The sequence below is a fragment of the Lampris incognitus genome, chromosome 20 (genome assembly GCF_029633865.1).
Source record: "Lampris incognitus isolate fLamInc1 chromosome 20, fLamInc1.hap2, whole genome shotgun sequence".
In the NCBI taxonomy this organism is placed as follows: Eukaryota; Metazoa; Chordata; class Actinopteri; order Lampriformes; family Lampridae; genus Lampris; species Lampris incognitus.
Window position 1 is genome coordinate 36,257,609 of NC_079230.1, and position 20,877 is coordinate 36,278,485.

Below are 20,877 nucleotides of genomic sequence, written 5' to 3' on the forward strand. Positions count from 1 at the left end.
CAGTTGCTCGTTGGTTACGTGCTCGCTCCAGTTGATATATATTATTAATTAATAATTTATTATTATTAATGAATGAATGAATGCCATTCACTTATGTTATCACTAATGCTCCATGCCCTAGGTGTGGTTGAAATAGGTCAACCCACTGCTTGTCATGATTTAATGCTTCATTTTCACACCAGGATCCAACAGTGGGATACACTTCTTGGTTTTATGTGCAGTCGTTCAGCGCAAGGGCAAGTGAGCTATACAGCATTTTGTTTGCCAGTCTGTTAAAGTGTTCACTGACTTCATTCAGCCTACAATATCAATTGTACATACCAAGTTAAATCAATCAACACAATAAAACATCAAATTCACTCATTAAATTCCGACATAGTTGCCACAACTCAAAATGGCTGGATGTGGCTTAGCAGTCAGGCATGTGCTTGATGTGTGGTTCCTATCCCCTGCTTAAGTTTGCTATGAGCAAAGCCTAGCGACAGTTCTGCTGCTGAAGCATGAGCCCAGTCTTGCTGAAATCCATGCCTGTAAAGGGGCCATGATCACACTACGACTGCATTGCTAAAACCATGGCCCATTCAAACCCTCCACACTTCAACCTGTTCAACACCGCTTTTATGCAAGGTGTCTGCTTGATTTCTTGTTAAAATTATTCTTCTTTCTCTTAACAGAGCTTCCAAAGGCTGTGAGGCATCTGAAAAAGATGCTGGAATGGGTTCACGCTAGCCAGCAAGAGCACCCGAGGTATGGATTGTGAGGCAACATGCTCAATCGTTTGTTGTGAAGTAGCGTTGGAGACTTTTTACCAGTGGCATGTAATGCGTGGGAGGATCAAGTTATTCTCACCAATTCCTTTCTCTCCCATCATGCGCCCAATTGACCAGAGGAGGTGCTATAGTGACCAGGGTACTACATGTTTTTGTGAGGGGTTCCTGTTAGTAGGAAACCCCTGGGGACACGGGGAGAACATGCAAACTCCACACAGAAAGGCCCAAAAACCATCCTATTCCGTGTCCACATATTTGGGAGTTTTGCACATAAGAGATTGGCTGAAACTGGCTTCACCTTACGGCCCGGACAATGGACACCGTAGAGTCACTAGCCATCCCCATTTCTGAACCCCCCCCCCCACACTGGAGACACATCGTCCTCTGCAGGACTCGAACCCAGGGCCTTCTAGCTGTGGGGCGACAGCACTACGACTGTACCAGAATTTTTAGAAAATAATTTGTTTCAAGACTGGCAGTCTTCCACTTTTCCCACTTCTTTTTGACTGGTTTCCACTTGTTTTAATCTATCTAGCACCACAGCTGCAGCAGTGATGTCATCACCAACATCTGCACGTGCTGCAATGTCATCTCCAACATTTCCAGCTGCAAAACCAGTGAGGTGTCCATCTGCTGAAGAGTCATCTAATGAGTCTAACAACATGGCAAGTATTGCACTTTTAAAGCACATTCACCTGGATTACCTTTGTGTCCGTCAGTCCGATTGTTTGTCCGTTTGTCTGTCATCACGATGTGAGGGCCTAAACGTGCACGGATTTGATTGATTAAATTTTGCACGTGCGTCTGGCCTGGAGATACACCCAGACCTAGAGCTGCGCGATGTTTCGGTTTAACCGAACAGAACGATTTCCTGGTGAAAACGGTTATTTAAATGTTCACATCGTACATTCGATTTCCACAAACGCGTTATTTTTGGTATATATAAGCCACCGTAGTTTCCGCTGCCTTTCATCTTCCACACACGAGCGCGAGTCTTGAAAACAATAACAATGCCGGCTCGCGACGCTACTGGACTACCGTTACAAACTTCCGTTCTCGGCAGAAAGAACTGGTACAGTACTTCACTTTACTGGGCAAATGCGACAATGACGAGTCCCGATCCGCGTTTACCAATACCAGGATTCACGTTGTTGCACATAGGCTAAATGCGCGCATCCCATGAACTACAACTCAACTGTATTACCTGTCTTGCTTGCATGATGTCTGTACCGTTGGCCCGAGGCAGGGGGACACTGTGCAGGTAGGCCATTTGTCTGTATGTGACTTGTGTCTGTATCTGTGTGTACTCCAAGTTGTGAATATCTACGGTAGATAAACAGTAGATATGGACAACCGGTAGATAGTATTTTGCGTTCTAGTAGTGCGTTACGCGCATGCGCTATGCTTTGGGGTTGAATGCGATGAGAATGCATCCATAGTGTATGCGCGTGCTGGAGCGCAGAGGTCTGGGCCCGGGGTGTGTGTGGGCCAAACATGCTTCACGACACGAGCTGCAATGCAGCTCTTGCAATGGGATTATCAGTTATTTTTGTGAGCCCATGCAGTCGGTGTCCAAAAAATCAACGCTTGCTGTCTGACTTAGTAATGAAGAGATTTCTGGTGTGTGTGTGTGTGTGTGTGTGTGTGTGTGTGCTTTATCCCTCTATTCTACTTTTCTACTGTAGGCTATATGTGTGAGTGACCCATCATTTACAGTTAGGCTAATATTTCAAGACACATTTAGTTAACTCTGGAAATAGTACGATTAATCACAATTAAATATTTTAATCATTTGCATCACTAAATATAATGTGATTATCACTTTGAATTAAAAAAAAAGTTAAGTTAAAAAAAGACATTCAAAATATATATATATTGTCTTTTTTTATTATTATTATTTACAAAACAATCGTAATCGTAATCGAAAAATCGGCTTTGAGAGAAAAAAATCGGGATTTTCTTTTTAGGCAAAATCGAACAGCCCTACCCAGACCATTTTAAAATTTTGTCCGTAGCCCAAACAGGCGTGGCTGAGCGGCATGTTGAATGCCGCGCTATGGCTTGGGCAGGTGCAAAGGTTTTTTGTAGGCAAATGAAATTTGGGATGCAGGTTAAGGGCATGAAGACACACCAAAACTGACTAGCAGAATTAGCCCTAGTCCAACAGGAAGTCCGCCATTTTGCTCGTAATGTGGCGTTTGTGTCTGTACCACGATATGAGGGCCTAAATGTGCACGGATTTGGACAAAATTTAGCATGGACATCCGGCATAGAGATACGCCCAGACCATTTTTGATTTTCGGTCGTAGCCCCTCGTTGCTATACATGGTTTTTGTTCTGGCTCAGTGGCCAAGTGATTAGAATGTCTGCCCTGAGATCGGGAGGACGCTGGTTCGAATCCCACCATCGGCTGTGGCTGCGTCATAGTACTAAAGACTGTAAAAATGGTACCCAGTGCCGCCCTGCTTGGCATTCAGCATGAAGGGTTGGATTGGGGAAATTTTCCTGTGATGTACTGTCGTTATGTCCAGGGGGTGTACTTGTACATCAAGCTTCCAGTTTGATCGAGCCTTTGAGCCGAAAGGCTCGAACGCCCCGCTCCTGTTCTCAAAGCTTCTTCTAAGTAGATTTGTTGTGCTAATTGTTTCTATTATGTTTTACATTGCGGACCACTTGAAGTATACTATGGGTATACTCTGAGTAAGTATACTCATAGTATACTTCAAGTGGTCCGAATTTAGTATTTTAGCAAGTATACTACAAGTATACTATAAATATAAGTCTACAAGTATACTTGGACTTAACTTAAAGTATACTTAAAAAATATACTGTAAGTATACTCATTTTTGGTAAGGGTAGTACAGATATAGGACTGCAGTTTGACCAAACGGCGGAAACCTTGGACAATTATGAAGAAAGGCTTACGCAATTCTTGTCTGCTAACAAAATTGAGCAAGATAAGAGAAGAGCCATATTTTTTTCGGTGGTTGGACCGAAGAATTTTGCCTTCCTAAAGGACTTGATATCACCGAAAAAGTTCAGTGAAGTTGCTTTTGCAACCTTGCTACAGACGCTGCAGGATTTTTACATGCCAAAGAAGAAGGTATTAGTGGAAAGATTTGCATTTAGAAGCCGTCGACAACAGTCTAGAGAGACTTTTGCTGATTACATTGCTACTAGCTTGAAAGGATTAGCTTCTACATGCAAATTTGGAGCGAGCCTGGAGGAGCAGCTCCGAGATAAGCTCGTGTGTGGGACATCTAACAAAGAGCTGCGTCGGAAATTACTGAATGCCGCCATTGGCGAGGGATTAACGTGGCAAAAGATGGTGGAATTAACGAACAATTTCCAATGCACGAATTCTGGATTAGAAAGCATGCAGAAGGGACAGTCATCTGTGCATATGCGAGCGGATCATGTCGGAGCGCGGAGACACCGAGAGCCCAGGACTGCGCGGAACCAGAGGGAGGTCGGCGACAGCCACCAGGACCGCTACAGGGGCCTCGGGGAAGGACACGGACCGGGGAGCTGCCGCTTCAAAGACTTCCGGTGTCACGGATGTGGAAAGAACGGACATCTGGAGCGAGCCTGTCGGAACAAGCGCACCGACGCCGGTAGGGACCAAGGGATGCGGTCTGCTGGACATTGGTCTGCCCGACCGCCTCGGACCAAAGGCGGCCCGGAGGTGAACTTTGTGGACCAGGCAGACGCAACTCGCGAACCGGACTCAGGGACTGATTCTGAACAGCGAACTGATATGAGACTGTCTTCAGTAGAGACTGAGTGTGCGTATGTGAAACCTTACAAGGTGATGGTAGAATGCAGTGGTGTTAGGATGTACATGGAGGTAGATACCGGGGCAGCCATGTCCGTTATCTCAGAGAGCTGTACAAATCCAAACTGAAACGGTCGAAATTGCATTCATGTGACGTGACATTGAGAACATACTTTCAGACCAACCGTTAGCTTTGTGGGGTAAAATCCTAATGAATGTGCAATGTGGGAAGCAGCATTTACAGCTGCCCTGCTAGTGGCCCGTGGTAAAGCACCGGCGCTGATGGGGCGGGATTGGATTCGAGTGCTCAATTTAGATTGGTCAAAAGTGAATCGCGTTGCCGCATCTGCCCCAGTGGAGCAAGTGTGTTCAGAGCACAGAGCAGTTTTCAGCGCAGAGCTGGGCCGTGCAAAAGGCCTTGCGTGTATCACCGATGCTAAACCAACATTTTACAAAGTGAGGCCAGCGCCTTATGCACTGCGGGAAGCCGTGGATAAAAACTTAACCGAACTCGAACAACAGGGAATTATCTCTCCTGTTCAGCAGCATAGTGAATGGGCTGCGCTTCTGCTGTGCATTCCGAAAAAAAGATGCATCAGTGCGCATTTGCGGAGATTATAAGGTGACGGTAAATCAGTGGCTTGATGTAGATCAGTGCCCACTTCCAAAACCGCAGGATTTATTCTCCACTTTAGCAGGTGGAAAGCATTTCACTAAACTTGACTTGACGCAGGCCTGCACTCAGCTCGACATGGAGGAGAAAAGTAAGCCGTTTCTCACCATCAATACACACAGAGGTCTCTGTGTATGCAACCACTTGCCATATGGGGTCGCTAGCGCGCCCGCTATTTTCCAGTGCACTATGGATGAAGTATTACAATGGCTTGATGGCGTGGTATGCTACTTAGACGATATTTTGATAACAGGAACAGATACCACCGCACATCTGCGCAATCTTAAACAAGTGTTACAGAGACTGGAAGAACATGGGCTGAGGCTTAACAAAGAGAAATGCGCCTTCTTTCAGAACAGTGTGGCCTACCTCGGGCATGTCATTGATGCCGAGGGTGTGTGCCCAATTAAAGAGAAAACTGAGGCTATTGACAAAGCTCCTGTGCCGAAAAATGTGACGGAATTGAGGTCGTACTTAGCCTTGCTCAATTACTATGGCAAATTTATACCAAACCTGTCCAGCGAGATTAAGCCTATGACTGAGCTCCTACATAAAGATAAAGAGTGGGATTAGACAAGAAAATTTCCAGAGGCATTTGAGCGTACTAAAGCACAGTTTGTAGCCGCGCCAGTGCTTACAAATTATGATCCTAAACTGCCTGTAATTTTGGCATGTGATGCTTCGCCTTACGGCATAGGTGCCGTGATTTCACATCAGTTTCCAGACAACAGTGAGAAACCTATAGCCTACGTGTCTAGGGCACTCACTAAAACAGAAGTCAATTATTCTCAGATAGAGAAAGAAGCACTTAGTATCATCTTTGGGGTGACCAAGTTTAATGACTATCTGTATGGACGAAAGTTTACTCTGCTTACAGACCACAAACCACTCCTAAAGATACTAGGGTCCAAGAATGGGGTGCCTACATTGGCAACAGCTAGGCTGCAGAGGTGGTCATTAATTTTAGCGGCATGCCAGTATGACATACGTTACAAGGCATCCTTACAACATGCAAATACGAATGCATTATCGCGTTTTGGATAAAGTGCCAGTGTCCTCACAAGAGATTGCAAAACAGAAAAAGACAGATGTAGTACTACAGAGAGTGAAGCACTTCACATTGAATGGTTGGCCAAAGCATTTGAATGAAGATGAGTTAAGGCCATACTTCATAAGAAACACTGAACTGACTGTTGAATCTGACTGTGTGATGTGGGGTTTCCAGTTAATCATACCAGAGGTGTTAAGACCACAGATGTCATGTAAATTGCATGAAAATCACCAGGGAATGGGAAAGATGAAGGCATTAGCCCGTAGTCACTTTTGGTGGCCAAACCTTCATTCTGACATAGAGTCACTGGTAAACAGTTGCCAGACATGCCAGTTAAACAGACACCAACCTGCCACAGCTCCTGTTCACAATTGGAGCTGGCCTAACCGTCCTTGGCAGAGGATACACATTTTTTAAAGAAGGGAAAGTTCAACTTCCTAGTGGTCACTGATGGCTATTCACGTTAGCCAGAAGTAGCTTTGATGAGTAGCTCTACATCTGAAAAGACCATAGAAGTTTTGAGGGCATACTTTGCCACTTGAGGTCTTCCAGACGAACTTGTGTCTGATAATGGACCACAATTTGTATCTGCTGAGTTTGAAACATTGCTAAAAAACAATGGGGTGAAACACGTTGAGTCTGCTTACCACCCAGCTTCTAATGGGGCTGCAGAGCGTTTGGAGCAGAACCTGAAAACAGCTCTTGAAAAGGGAAAGAGTAGCAATATGATGTTGCAGCACTGCATACACAATTTCCTATTCTGTTATAGGAGGACACCACAGTCTACTACAGGGAAAACATCTGCAGAATTTTTTCTCAGACGTCAAATCAAAACCAGATGGTCTCTCACCAAGCCTAATTTCGCAGAGTCCATGCAACAGAGACAAGACAGTCAACAGTCCAAAAAAACAGATAAGTTGGCACAAGTCAGACACTTCCTACCAAAACAGAAGGTGTTGGTTCGAAACCACATGGGAGTGGAAGGTGTTAAATAGGTGCCTGGGTGCATTGTAAAGACACTTGGTCCTGTCACAATATCTTGTGAAATTGTATGGAAAGATGTACAAGAGACGTGTCAATCAAATGATCAATACTGAGATTGAGAACTGTAATGTGTCAGATGAATCTGACGATGATCTGAGGGTTGTTCCAAATGTATCACATGCATGTGTAGCAACACCTGTAAACGTTCCAGAATCCACTGAGAGGGTTGTGCAGCAAGGACCCAGTGATACTGCTCCCTCCGCAGTTGCAGAGGGTGTCCAGAGGCCGCAGCAGCATGTGAAGCCACCTGATATATTACATCTGTGAGAACCCAGTTGTTGTTATAACAACGTAATGTTGAAAAGATGCAAAAAAAAATTTTTTTTGAATTAAATGTTGTTGTACTGCAAATGTACTGGGTTCAGATTTCAGGGGAGGAGAGTAGTGTATGGAGATACACACGATAGCAAATGTTTTTATTTGCAGTAATATGTATTATATGTTTGACCTCTGACCCTCGATGTCTATTGGTTGTGTATGTTGTATAAATGTACGCGCACCAGAGTGGCGCGCGCCCTTGGAAGAAGACAGAGCAAGAGGGTCACTCATGTGTTTTCGTGCCTGCTTAACGCAGTCGTTCGTTTTGTAATGTTACTACGGTCTAGCAAATAAAAGAGGAAGACCAAGATACACCTTGATCTGTCACGTATCAGGAAAGAATCCAAAAGCAGACAGGACCACCAGGTAAGGGAAGAATCAAGTCTTTATTGAAGTAACCGATCTCAGAGGTAGAGCAGGAGTTGGCTCAGTGGCAGGTAGGCAGGCAGGCAGAAGTCCATGAATGGCGACGTTCCAGCGAAGACTAGTCCACAGTGGAGGCTTTTTAAGGGTGATGGCGATTGCTTTGATGTCAAGGGAGAGCGGCAATTGCTTTGATGGCCAGCTGGTGTACCGGGGTGAAGGGGGGGGTCAGCAGGTGTCAAGGGCGATCGCTTTGATGTCAAGGGCGAGAGGCTGTGACAGTATCCCCCACCGGGCGACCTACCAGACCCGTCAGGGTGCGTCCTGTGGAAGTCCCGGATGAGGTTCGCGTCCAGGACCAGACGACGAGGGACCCAACACCTCTCCTCCGGGCCATATCCCTCCCAGTCCACGAGATACTGCAGGCCGCGACCGCGGCGACGAGAGTCCAGGAGACGACGAACGGTGTAAGCCGGATGATCGTTGATCATACGAGGAGGTGGGGGCGGGGGGGCCGGAGGAACTAGAGGGCTGGTAGAGACAGATTTGAGGCAGGACACATGGAAGGAAAGGTGAACCCGGAGAGTGCGGGGCAGCTTCAGACGGACCACAGAGGGGTTAATGACTTTGACAATGGGAAAGGGACCAATATACCTGGGGGACAGTTTCTTAGCGTCCGATTTCAAGGGTAGATCCTTGGTAGAGAGCCATACCTGGTCACCGGGGGAGTAGTCCGGAGCAGGGGTGCGATGACGATCCGCCAAGCGCTGGTAACGGCCGGAGGTCCTGAGCAGTGCAGCACGGGCTTGCCGCCAGGTCCGACGGCACCGACGGACATGGGCCTGGACAGACGGAACCGGAATGTCTACCTCTTGAGAAGGAAAAAGGGAAGGCTGATAGCCGTAAAGGCATTGAAAAGGGGACAACCCAATAGCAGACGATGGCAGGGTGTTATGGGCATATTCTACCCAGGGAAGTTGTGAGGACCAAGAGGATGGGTTGGCAGACACCAGACAGCGGAGAACAGTCTCCAATGCCTGGTTGGCCCTCTCGGCCTGGCCGTTGGTCTGAGGATGGGACCCCGATGACAGGCTGACGGTGGCACCGATGGCAGAGCAGAAAGCCTTACAGACAGTAGAAGTGAACTGGGGGCCACGGTCAGACACGATATCACGGGGAAGACCGTGGACCCGGAAAACCTCCCTGACCAGCAGATCCGCAGTCTCTCGGGCCGAAGGCAGTCTAGACAAGGGCAAAAAGTGAACAAATTTACTGAAGCGATCAACAACAGTCAGTACAACGGTGTTATCGTCGGAGGCGGGCAGACCAGAGACGAAATCCAAGGACAGATGCGACCAGGGACGGTGTGGAACAGGCAGGGGGCGCAGCAGACCGGCACTGGCCCGAGTAGAGGGCTTATTCTGGGCACAAACAGGACAGGCAGAAACAAAAGACCCGGTATCCTCCGTCATGGAAGGCCACCAGAACCGCCTACGGAGGAAGGCTAGGGTACGGGTTACTCCAGGATGGCAGGTGAGTTTGGAGGAGTGAGCCCACTGCAACACACTAGATTTAACAGCATCTGGAACAAACAAGCGCCCGGGGGGACCGTTACCTGGGTCAGGCTGAGTCTGTTGTGCTGCCACGACCTCACTTTCAATTTTCCAGGTGACAGCCGCAGCCGCAACCACACAGGTAGAGGGAACGACTGTGTCAGGTTGGAGCTTGGGCTCAGACTCCTCCCCATGCACACGAGACAGAGCATCTGGCTTGGCATTCCTGGAGCCAGGTCTGTACGTCAAAGAAAAATTAAAACGACCAAAAAAGAGCGCCCACCTGGCTTGGCGCGCGGTGAGTCGCTTTGCTGACTGGATGTATTCCAGGTTCTTATGGTCAGTCCACACTGTAAAAGGAAGCTCGGACCCCTCCAGAAAATGTTGCCATTCCTCCAGTGCCAGTTTCACCGCCAGGAGCTCACGATTCCCCACATCATAGTTCCTTTCAGCTGGGGAGAGAGGAAGGCACAGGGGTGTGTCCTGCCATCCTCACTGGAGCGCTGAGAAAGGACCGCCCCCACCCCGATCTCAGAGGCGTCCACTTCTACAAACGAACTGCTTGGTTGGGTCTGGCTGGATGAGGATAGGAGCTGTGGTGAAGCGGTGCTTGAGGGCTTTGAAAGCTGCCTCTGCTACAGGGGTCCACAGGAACAGTCTGGAGGTGGAGGTAAGGGTGGTTCATCCGCGGCTGTAATTGCGGATGAACCGTCTGTAGAAGTTGGCATACCCAAGAAACCTCCGAAGCTGCTTACAGCTGGTCGGGCTTGGCCACTCAAGAACCGCTCTGACCTTGGCGGGGTCCATTCTCACCTGCCCATCGGCCACGATGTAGCCCAGGAAGGTGACTGAAGGGGCATGGAATTCCCACTTCTCTGCTTTTATGAAAAGGCGGTTCTCCAGAAGCCGTTGAAGGACTTGGCGGACGTGCATGACATGCTCTGACAGGTCTCTGGAAAAAATCAGGATATCATCCAGGTAAACAAAAACGAAACGATCCAACATGTTACGTAGGACGTCATTGACCAGACTCTGGAAGAGAGCTGGGGCATTAGTGAGACCAAACGGCATCACCAGATATTCAAAATGCCCCAGGTGGGTGTTGAAGGCAGTCTTCCATTCATCTCAGTCTCGAACCCGGACCAGGTGGTAAGCATTGCGGAGGTCTAGTTTAGTGAACACTGTGGCTCCCTGGAGAGAATCAAAAGCAGAAGTCATGAGGGGCAGAGGATACTTATTCTTGACTGTGATGTTATTGAGGCCTCTATAGTCAATACACGGCCGAAGGGTTTTGTCCTTCTTGGCCACAAAAAAGAACCCCGCACCAAGGGGTGATGATCACGGGCGAATAAGACCAGCCGCCAAGGAGTCCTTGATGTACCTCTCCATGGACTCCCGCTCAGGCTTGGAGAGGCTATATAGACGACTGCTGGGGAGGGGAGCGCCTGGCAGCAGGTCAATAGCGCAATCATAGGGGCGATGAGGAGGCAGGGAGAGAGTTTGCTGCTTGTTGAACACGGCTCGGAGGTCATGGTACTCTGGAGGCACCAGTGACAGGTCAGAAATCTCAGAGCTTGACACCTGACAGGGGACAGACTGAGGCAGAGCAGACTGAAGGCATATGGCATGACAGACGGGACTCCAACTTGAAATTCTGGCCGATGACCAACCAATATGGGGACTATGCTTAACCAGCCAGGGATGACCAAGTATAATGGGAACAAATGGAGAATTGATAACGAAAAAACTTAACTCCTCTTGATGGTTCCCCGACAACAGGAGGCGCACAGTCTCGGTCTTAGAGGTTATCCGGGCCAAGAGACGTCCATCCAGGGCATTAGCTTCAAGAGGCTGGTCCAGACTCACAGTGGCAAGACCTAACTGCTTCACAACACTTGCATCCAAAAAGCTTTCATCAGCTCCAGTGTCAATTAGAGCCAAAAGTTTAGTGGACTGACCTTTAAAACTGATTGGTAGCTTGCAACTGGGTACGTGGACGAGGAGACAGAGGGCAGACAGTTGGGCTCACGAGCGTCCTCCCCCTCCGTCGTGAGCCTGCTAGTTTGACGGACGGTGAGGGCAGGAGGCGAGAAAGTGACCAGACTGACCACAATACAAGCAGCTGTTCTCGGTGATGCAGCGTTGACGCTCCTCCGGGTTGAGCCGGAAGCGGCCGAGTTGCATCGGCTCCGAAGCTGGGGAAGAGTCACGCCTCGGGCTTTCTCGGAGGACGCCAGCCTCAGTTGAGCGAGCTCGGCCCCCAGAGTTCGGAGGTGTGGCCCGTGGAAAGCTGCAGTGACCCGGAAAGCGGCGCGTCCTCTCTCCGCTCCCGGAGACGGTTGTCCACACGAATGGCCACGGTAACCAATTCCTCCAACCCTCCAGGCTCGGGGTAGGAAAGCAATTCGTCCTTTATGGATTCGCTGAGACCGTTGGAAAAGCCGGCCTGGAGGGACTCGTTGTTCCATCCGCTCTCCGCTGATAGCGTACGGAACTCAACTGAGTAGTCAGCGACGCTGCGGGAACCCTGGCGGAGAGAGATCAGTCTTTTTGATGCATCCTTTCCCCGCACGGGATGATCAAAAACCTGGCGAAAAGCAGTGGTGAACTCAGCGTAGGATGAGGAAGTGGAGGCCCTCATCTCCCACGCCGCTGTAGCCCAGTCCAGGGCGCTTCCCGGGAGAAGACCCATGATGTAAGCGACTTTGGCTCCATCCGTGGAATATGACTGGGGCTGCTGGTTAAACACTATCTCACACTGCATCAAAAAAGGGCGACAAAGTCCAAAATCTCCATCATACTTATCGGGCGGGGCGACCCATGGTTACTTGGCCGAAGTTGATGGCGCTGAGGGTGGCGGAGCTGGAGGGGCGGGTCCCGGGCTAGCAGAGGCACCAAGTTGGGTCTGGATTCCGGAGATGTTTGAGCCGAGCTCACGGAGGGCGTCAGCCATCTCCTGTAGCACCTGGCTGTGCTGGCCGAGAACCGATTCCTGGTTGGCTACAGCCTGGCAGACTGCGGCCAGGTCTGTGGTGGAACGGTCTGCTGGGTCCAGAGTGGCTGGAACGTACTGTCACGTATCAGGAAAGAACCCAAAAGCAGACGGGACCACCAGGTAAGGGAAGAATCAAGTCTTTATTGAAGTAACCGATCCCAGGAGTAGAGCAGGAGTTGGCTCAGTGGCAGGTAGGCAGGCAGGCAGGCAGAAGTCCATGAATGGCGACGTTCCAGCGAAGACTGGTCCACAGTGGAGGCTTTTTAAGGGTGATGGCGATCGCTTTGATGTCAAGGGAGAGCGGCAATTGCTCTGATGGCCAGCTGGTGTACCGGGGTGAAGGGGGGGGCAGTAGGTGTCAAGGGCGATCGCTTTGATGTCAAGGGCGAGAAGGCTGATTGCTTTGATGTCAAGGGAGAGAGGGCGTGACCAGCTGGTGTACCGCGGTGAAAAGGGGGGGTCAGCAGGTGTCAGGGGCGATCGCTTTGATGTCAAGGGCGAGAGGCTGTGACACGATCATTGCATAATTCAATTATCCACGACAAGTTTTGGCGACGAGGATGGGATTTTCCTCTTTATTTTTATGTGCTGCGGGTTGCTCCCGTCTTGACCGGTAATTTTTTGAACGATGCTAACAGCTTAGCAGCTAACGTACGCGATGGCACTGTATAGTACAGATATAGGACTGCAGTTCCACGAAACGGCGGAAACCTTCGACCATTATGAAGAAAGGCTTATGCAATTCTTGTCTGCTAACCAAATTGAGCAAGATAGGAGAAGAGCCGTATTTTTGTCGGTGGTTGGACCGAAGAACTTTGCCTTGCTAAAAGTTCATTGAAGTTGCTTTTACAACCTTGCCACAGACGCTGCGGGATTTTTACACGCCAAAGAAGAATGTATTAGCGGAAAGATTTGCTTTTAGAAGCCGTCGACAACAGTCTGTAGAGACTTTTGCTGATTACATGCTAGCTTGGAAGGATTAGCTTCTACATGCAATTTCGGCGCGAGCCTGGAGGAGCAGCTCCGAGATCAGTTCGTGTGTGGGACATCTAACAAAGAGCTGCGCGGAACCAAAGGGAAGTCAGCGACAGCCAAGATGACTGCTACAGGTGCCTCAGGAAAGGACACGAACCGGGGAGCTGCCGCTTCAAAGACTTCAAGTGTCGCAGATGTGAAAAGAACGGACATCTGGAGCGAATCTGTCGGAACAAGCGCGCCGACGCCAGTAGGGACCAAGGCAGGCGGTCTGCTGGACATTCGTCTGCCCGCCCGCCTCGAACCAAAGGCGGCCCGAAGGTGAACTTTGTGGACCAGGCAGACGCAACTGGCGAACCGGACTCAGGGACTGATTCTGAACAGCGAGCTGATGTGAGACTGTATTCAGTAAAGACTGAGTGTGAGTATGTGAAACCTTACAAGGTGATGGTAAAATGCAATGGTGTTAGGATGTACATGGAGTTGGATACATTACATTACATTACATTACATAACATGACATTACTTTACAGTCATTTAACCGACGCTTTTATCCAAAGCGACTTACAATAAGTGCATTTAACGTAGGAAATCAGGAGAACTACTAGTCATCAGAGGTCATAAGTGCATCTAAAAAAGCATCTAAGAGCAAAACCAGTGCTAAAGTAAAAGTGCAAGAAATAGGTTTTTTTTTAACGAGTGAATACAATAAGTGCTAAGAACAAGTAACAGGGTAGTAGTTCTTAAAGAGGTGAGTTTTCAACCTGCGCCGAAAGATGGGCAGCGACTCCGCTGCCCTGACATCAGTGGGGAGTTCATTCCACCACTGTGGGGCCAGGACAGAAAAGAGCCGTGACCGGGTCGATCGTCCCGAGGCGGCAGAGCGAAGTGGTCGGACGAGGGTGTAGGGCTTGACCATGGCCTGGAGATAGGAAGGCGCTGTTCCTTTCACTGCCCTGTCGGCTAGCACCAGAGTCTTAAACTGGATGGGAGCAGCTACTGGGAGCCAGTGTAGAGACATGAGAAGGGAGTTGTGTGGGAGAACTAAGGGCGGTTGAACACCAGACGAGCTGCAACTTTCTGAACACGCTCCAGAGGTCTGATGACCGACGCCGGGGCGCCAGCAAGGAGGAAGTTGCCGTAGTACAGCCGGGAGATGACCAGAGCCTGGATGAGCACCTGTGCCATCTCGTCGGTGAGGAATGGGCGAATCCTCCTGATGTTATAGAGGAGAAATCTGCAGGAGCGAGCAACCGGTGCAACATTTTCAGCAAACGACAGTTTGTCGTCCAGGATCACACCCAGATTCCTCACAGTCCGATTTGGCATCACCACGGTTCCCCGGAAGGAACATCAGCTCTGTCTTGTCCAGATTGAGCTTCAGGTGGCGTGTCGCCATCCACTCTGAGATGTCAGTCAAGCACACAGCAATGCGTGTCTCTACTTGTGTGTCAGAGGGAGGGAAGGACAAGATCAGCTGGGTGTCATCAGCATAACAATGGTAAGAGAAGTCTTGCAAGCGAATAACAGAACCCAGGGATGCTGTGTACAGGGAGAAAAGGAGAGGACCCAGAACCGAACCCTGTGGAACGCCTGTAGTCAGTCTGCGAGGCTCCGACACAGAACCCCTCCATGTCACCTGGTAGGAGCGACCCGTCAGGTAGGTTACAAACATTGAGAGTGCAGAGCCTGTGACACACAGCCCCTTGAGGGTAGAGAGGAGGAACTGGTGGTTCACTGTGTTGAACGCAGCTGACAGGTCCAGGAGTATCAGGACAGAGGAGAGAGAGTTTGCTCTCGCAGAGTGCAGCGATTCTGTCACTGCAAGGAGGGCCGTCTCTATCAAGTGACCCACCCTGAACCCAGACTAGTTTGCGTCCAGTAGGTTGTTCTGGTGGAGGTACAAAAAAAGTTGGTTAAAGACAGCACGTTCGAAAGTTTTGGATAGAAAGGGTAGAAGGGAAACTGGTCTGTAGTTTTTGACATCAGAGGGGTTAAGTGATGGTTTCTTGAGAAGGGGGTGACTCTAGCAGTCTTGAAGGCAGATGGAAAGCATCGTGCCTGGAGGGAGGTGTTGATGAGGTGGGTTAGATAGGGAAGGAGTTCAGGTGCTATAGACTGAAGAAGAGGGGAGGGGACCGAGTCAAGGGAGCATGTGGTGGGGCGACTGGATATGATGAGGTGGGACGTGGAGAGGTGAAGGAGGGTGCAGAGGGTGGGATAGTGCAAGCAGCACTAACCGAGTGGTGAGAAAAGGAGGATCTGATGTCATTTAACTTCTTGTCAAAGAAATTAGCGAAGTCATCAGGGAGCAGGGAGGAAGTAGGAGGAGGAGGTGGGGGTTGAAGAAGTCTAGAGAAAGTTTCAAAGAGTTTCTTAGCAGTAGAGGCAGGGGATATGATTTTGGAGTGATAGAAGGCAGCCTTAGAAGCAGAAACGGAGGAGGAGAAAGTGGAAAGAAGAGACTGGAAGTTGAGAAAGTCCTCTGGAAGTTTGCCTTTTCTCCATTTGCGCTCTGCCACTCTCAGGCTCCATCTGTCAGTACGTACTGAGTCGGACAGCCACGGGGCAGGTGGAGTTGGGCGTGCAGGCCTGGAGGTGAGGGGACAGAGATTGTCCAGAGAAGAGGAGAGGGTAGAGAGAAGAAGATCAGTAGCAGTGTCAGGGGGTAGCAGAGAGGAAGAGTCAGGTGTATGGAGGATAGAGGTAACAGAGGAAGAAAGATCAGTGGTGTAGAGAGAGCGGGGTGTCTATTGGTGGAAACCATGTGGGTAGGGGAAGGGGCTGAGGGGGGGTGAAAAGAGGGAGAGAGAGTAGGACATGAAATAATGGTCAGAGACCTGGAGGGAAGTAACAGAGAGATTGGAAATAGGACAGTGTCTAGTAAAGATAAGGTCCAGCTGGTTGCCGGCCTTGTGGGTAGGAGGAGAGGGTGAGAGGTGAAGGTCAAAGGAGGAGAGGAAAGAGAGAAGAGGATCTAGCTTGTTATTGTGGATGCTGAAGTCACCGAGAAGCATAAGGACAGAGTCATCAACAGGGAAGTGCGAGGCAAGTGTGTCAAGCTCCTCCAGAAACTCACCAAGGGGGACTGGTGGGCGGTACACAACCACGATGGTGAGTTTGACTGGATAAGAGACAGTAACAGCATGAAATTCAAAAGAGGGCGGAGAAAATTGTGGAATGGAAACAAGAGAGTATTTCCATTTCAGGGAGATCAGCAGGCCAGTACCACCACCCTGCCTCCCAGCTCTGGGAGTATGAGAAAAAGAGTGCACATCAGACAGAGCTGCGGGTGTGGTAGTGTTTTCTGGCATGATCCAGATCTCAGTTAGAGCAAGAAAGTTGAGGGAGAGCAAGGATGCGTAGCCTGAGGTAAACTCAGCTTTCGGCACCGCAGACTGGCAATTCCAGAGCCCTCCCACCACCACTTGCTCAACGTGAGTGGAGAGAGTGGGATAGATGAGATTGGTAGGGTCACAGCGCCTAGGAGTGACCCCACGTCTATGCCAGCCCCGTGAAGAGGAAAAGACATGAATGTGAAGGAAACACATAGTCTATACTAGGTCCAAAAAATACAGATGACTGACCGGATCTAAAAAGAGCAGTCCGTGCTTGACGAAGTCTTGGCTTGAAAAAGTCGCGCTTGCATTTGTTTACTCTAGCCTTCGTTCAATCTAGGCTTGTTTGCCTGAGGCTTGGAAGTAGCAGCAGTGATTTAAAGAACACTGATTGCTAATTGTCTGCCATGAGAGCAGGCCACACCCTGGCCACTTAACACCCAATTGGCCAAAGAGGTACACTGAAAAGAGGCCTATTGCCCAGAAACTGGTCACTTATGTAAAACTCTATCAAACCTCACACAATACTATTAAAACTGCAAACAGCAAATTACCAAGGAATACATTTATAAGATAAAATGATAGCTAAGTCAAAACAGCTAGGCAACAAGAAATATTTAAGGGCACACTAGGTGAAAAACAGCTACAGCTAGAATAAGTATGTAAGACAAGTAAGTAAATAGAATAAGACAGCTACAGATAGAATAAGATCCCACTAGGAACCCGCAGCAGATGTATAGACAAAAAGATTAATACTCAAGCGGCTGGAAAAAGACTAGTAGCAACTTGTTAAGCAAGAAAGATGATACTTACTCTATTCTAGATGAACCAGCGATTCAGAATCACTCCAGAAGTTAAAATGCATACCGGGGCAGCAATGTCAGTTATCTCATAGAGCCTGTATAAATCGAAACTGAAAGAGTCAAAATTACATTCATGTGCCGTTACATTGAGAACATACACAGACCAACCGTTAGCTTTGTTGGGTAAAATCCTATTGAATGTGCAATGTGGGAAGCAGCAATGAATCTATTCAACAAGTCTACAACACGTCCTTAAGAGTTACACGATTTCACCCAATGTCAATGTGTAAGTTCTCCAGTTCTGATCATTTTTTAGGTTGTTGGTAGCTTGGTCCAATGTCAAAACATAGTGAAATCTTTTTATGGCTTTAAACGCGTTTTCTCCTCGAGAGAAACATGATTTCACTAAAAACGTTATAGTTTAAACATGCCTGTTGTACATGTGTGCAAACACTCAGAGCCTTAAGATAGGGGTTTCACCGATGTGTTTTTTGGTGAGAAACCTTCTATCTCAAGGTTCTGTGCATTTTCCGACAAGTACAATATGTATTTATAGTGTTTCTGATGAAATCCCTCCTTTTAATGCATTTTCTCACAGAAAACGAGTCTCTCGCCATGGGAACATGGCTTTTTTGAAAAAGCATATTCTCGTCGAGAAATCGTGTTTTAAGCAACAAAAACGACTTAGTTCACATTTGTACTTTTGGTAAGCCAGCCCGTATTCATAACGCACTAAACCTTTTTATCGCGTTAAACGCCTTTTCTCGACGACAAAAGCACAATTTCATCAAAAACGAACAAAACAAGAAAAATGAATCTATTCAACAAGTCTACAACACGTCCTTAAGAGTTACACGATTTCACCCAATGTCAATGTGTAAGTTCTCCAGTTCTGATCATTTTTTAGGTTGTTGGTAGCTTGGTCCAATGTCAAAACACAGTGAAATCTTTTTATGGCTTTAAACGCGTTTTCTCCTCGAGAGAAACATGATTTCACTAAAAACGTTATAGTTTAAACATGCCTGTTGTACATGTGCGCAAACACACAGAGCCTTAAGATTGGGGTTTCACCAATGTGTTTTTTGGTGAGAAACCTTCTATTTCAAGGTTCTGTGCGTTTTCCGACAAGTACAATATGTATTTATCGTGTTTCTGATGAAATCCCTCCTTTTAATGCATTTTCTCACAGAAAACGAGTCTCTCGCCATGGGAACATGGCTTTTTTGAAAAAGCATATTCTCGTCGAGAAATCGTGTTTTAAGCAACAAAAACGACTCCCGGCCTTATTTAGTTCACATTTGTACTTTTGGTAAGCTAGCCCGTATTCATAACGCACTAAACCTTTTTATCGCGTTAAACGCCTGTTCTCGACGAGAAAAGCACAATTTCATCAAAAACGAACAAAACAAGAAAAATGAATCTATTCAACAAGTCTACAACACGTCCTTAAGAGTTACACGATTTCACCCAATGTCAATGTGTAATTTCTCCAGTTCTGATCATTTTTTAGGTTGTTGGTAGCTTGGTCCAATGTCAAAACACAGTGGAATCTTTTTATGGCTTTAAACGCGTTTTCTCCTCGAGAAAAACATGATTTCACTAAAAACGTTATACTTTAAACATGCCTGTTGTACATGTGCGCAAACACACAGAGCCTTAAGATTGGGGTTTCACCCATGGGTTTTTTGGTGAGAAACCTTCTATTTCAAGGTTCTGTGCGTTTTCAGACAAGTACAATATGTATTTATCGTGTTTCTGATGAAATCCCTCCTTTTAATGCATTTTCTCACAGAAAACGAGTCTCTCGCCATGGGAACATGGCTTTTTTGAAAAAGCATATTCTCGTCGAGAAATCGTGTTTTAAGCAACAAAAACGACTCCCGGCCTTATTTAGTTCACATTTTAGCTTTTGGTAAGCTAGCCCGTATTCATAACGCACTAAACCTTTTTATCGCGTTAAACGCCTTTTCTCGACGACAAAAGCACAATTTCATCAAAAACGAACAAAACAAGAAAAATGAATCTATTCACAACAAGTGTACAACACGTCCTTAAGAGTTACACGATTTCACCCAATGTCAATGTGTAATTTCTCCAGTTCTGATCATTTTTTAGGTTGTTGGTAGCTTGGTCCAATGTCAAAACACAGTGGAATCTTTTTATGGCTTTAAACGCGTTTTCTCCTCGAGAAAAACATGATTTCACTAAAAACGTTATACTTTAAACATGCCTGTTGTACATGTGCGCAAACACACAGAGCCTTAAGATTGGGGTTTCACCAATGTGTTTTTTGGTGAGAAACCTTCTATTTCAAGGTTCTGTGCGTTTTCAGACAAGTACAATATGTATTTATCGTGTTTCTGATGAAATCCCTCCTTTTAATGCATTTTCTCACAGAAAACGAGTCTCTCGCCATGGGAACATGGCTTTTTTGAAAAAGCATATTCTCGTCGAGAAATCGTGTTTTAAGCAACAAAAACGACTCCCGGCCTTATTTAGTTCACATTTTAGCTTTTGGTAAGCTAGCCCGTATTCATAACGCACTAAACCTTTTTATCGCGTTAAACGCCTTTTCTCGACGACAAAAGCACAATTTCATCAAAAACGAACAAAACAAGAAAAATGAATCTATTCACAACAAGTGTACAACACGTCCTTAAGAGTTACACGATTTCACCCAATGTCAATGTGTAATTTCTCCAGTTCTGATCATTTTTTAGGTTGTTGGTAGCTTGGTCCAATGTCAAAACACAGTGAAATCTTTTTATGGCTTTAAACGCGTTTTCTCCTCGAGAGAAACATGATTTCACTAAAAACTTTATAGTTTAAAAATGCCTGTTGTACATGTGCGCAAACACACAGAGCCTTAAGATTGGGGTTTCACCAATGTGTTTTTTGGTGAGAAACCTTCTATTTCAAGGTTCTGTGCGTTTTCCGACAAGTACAATATGTATTTATCGTGTTTCTGATGAAATCCCTCCTTTTAATGCATTTTCTCACAGAAAACGAGTCTCTCGCCATGGGAACATGGCTTTTTTGAAAAAGCATATTCTCGTCGAGAAATCGTGTTTTAAGCAACAAAAACGACTCCCGGCCTTATTTAGTTCACATTTGTACTTTTGGTAAGCTAGCCCGTATTCATAACGCACTAAACCTTTTTATCGCGTTAAACGCCTTTAATCGACGACAAAAGCACAATTTCATCAAAAACGAACAAAA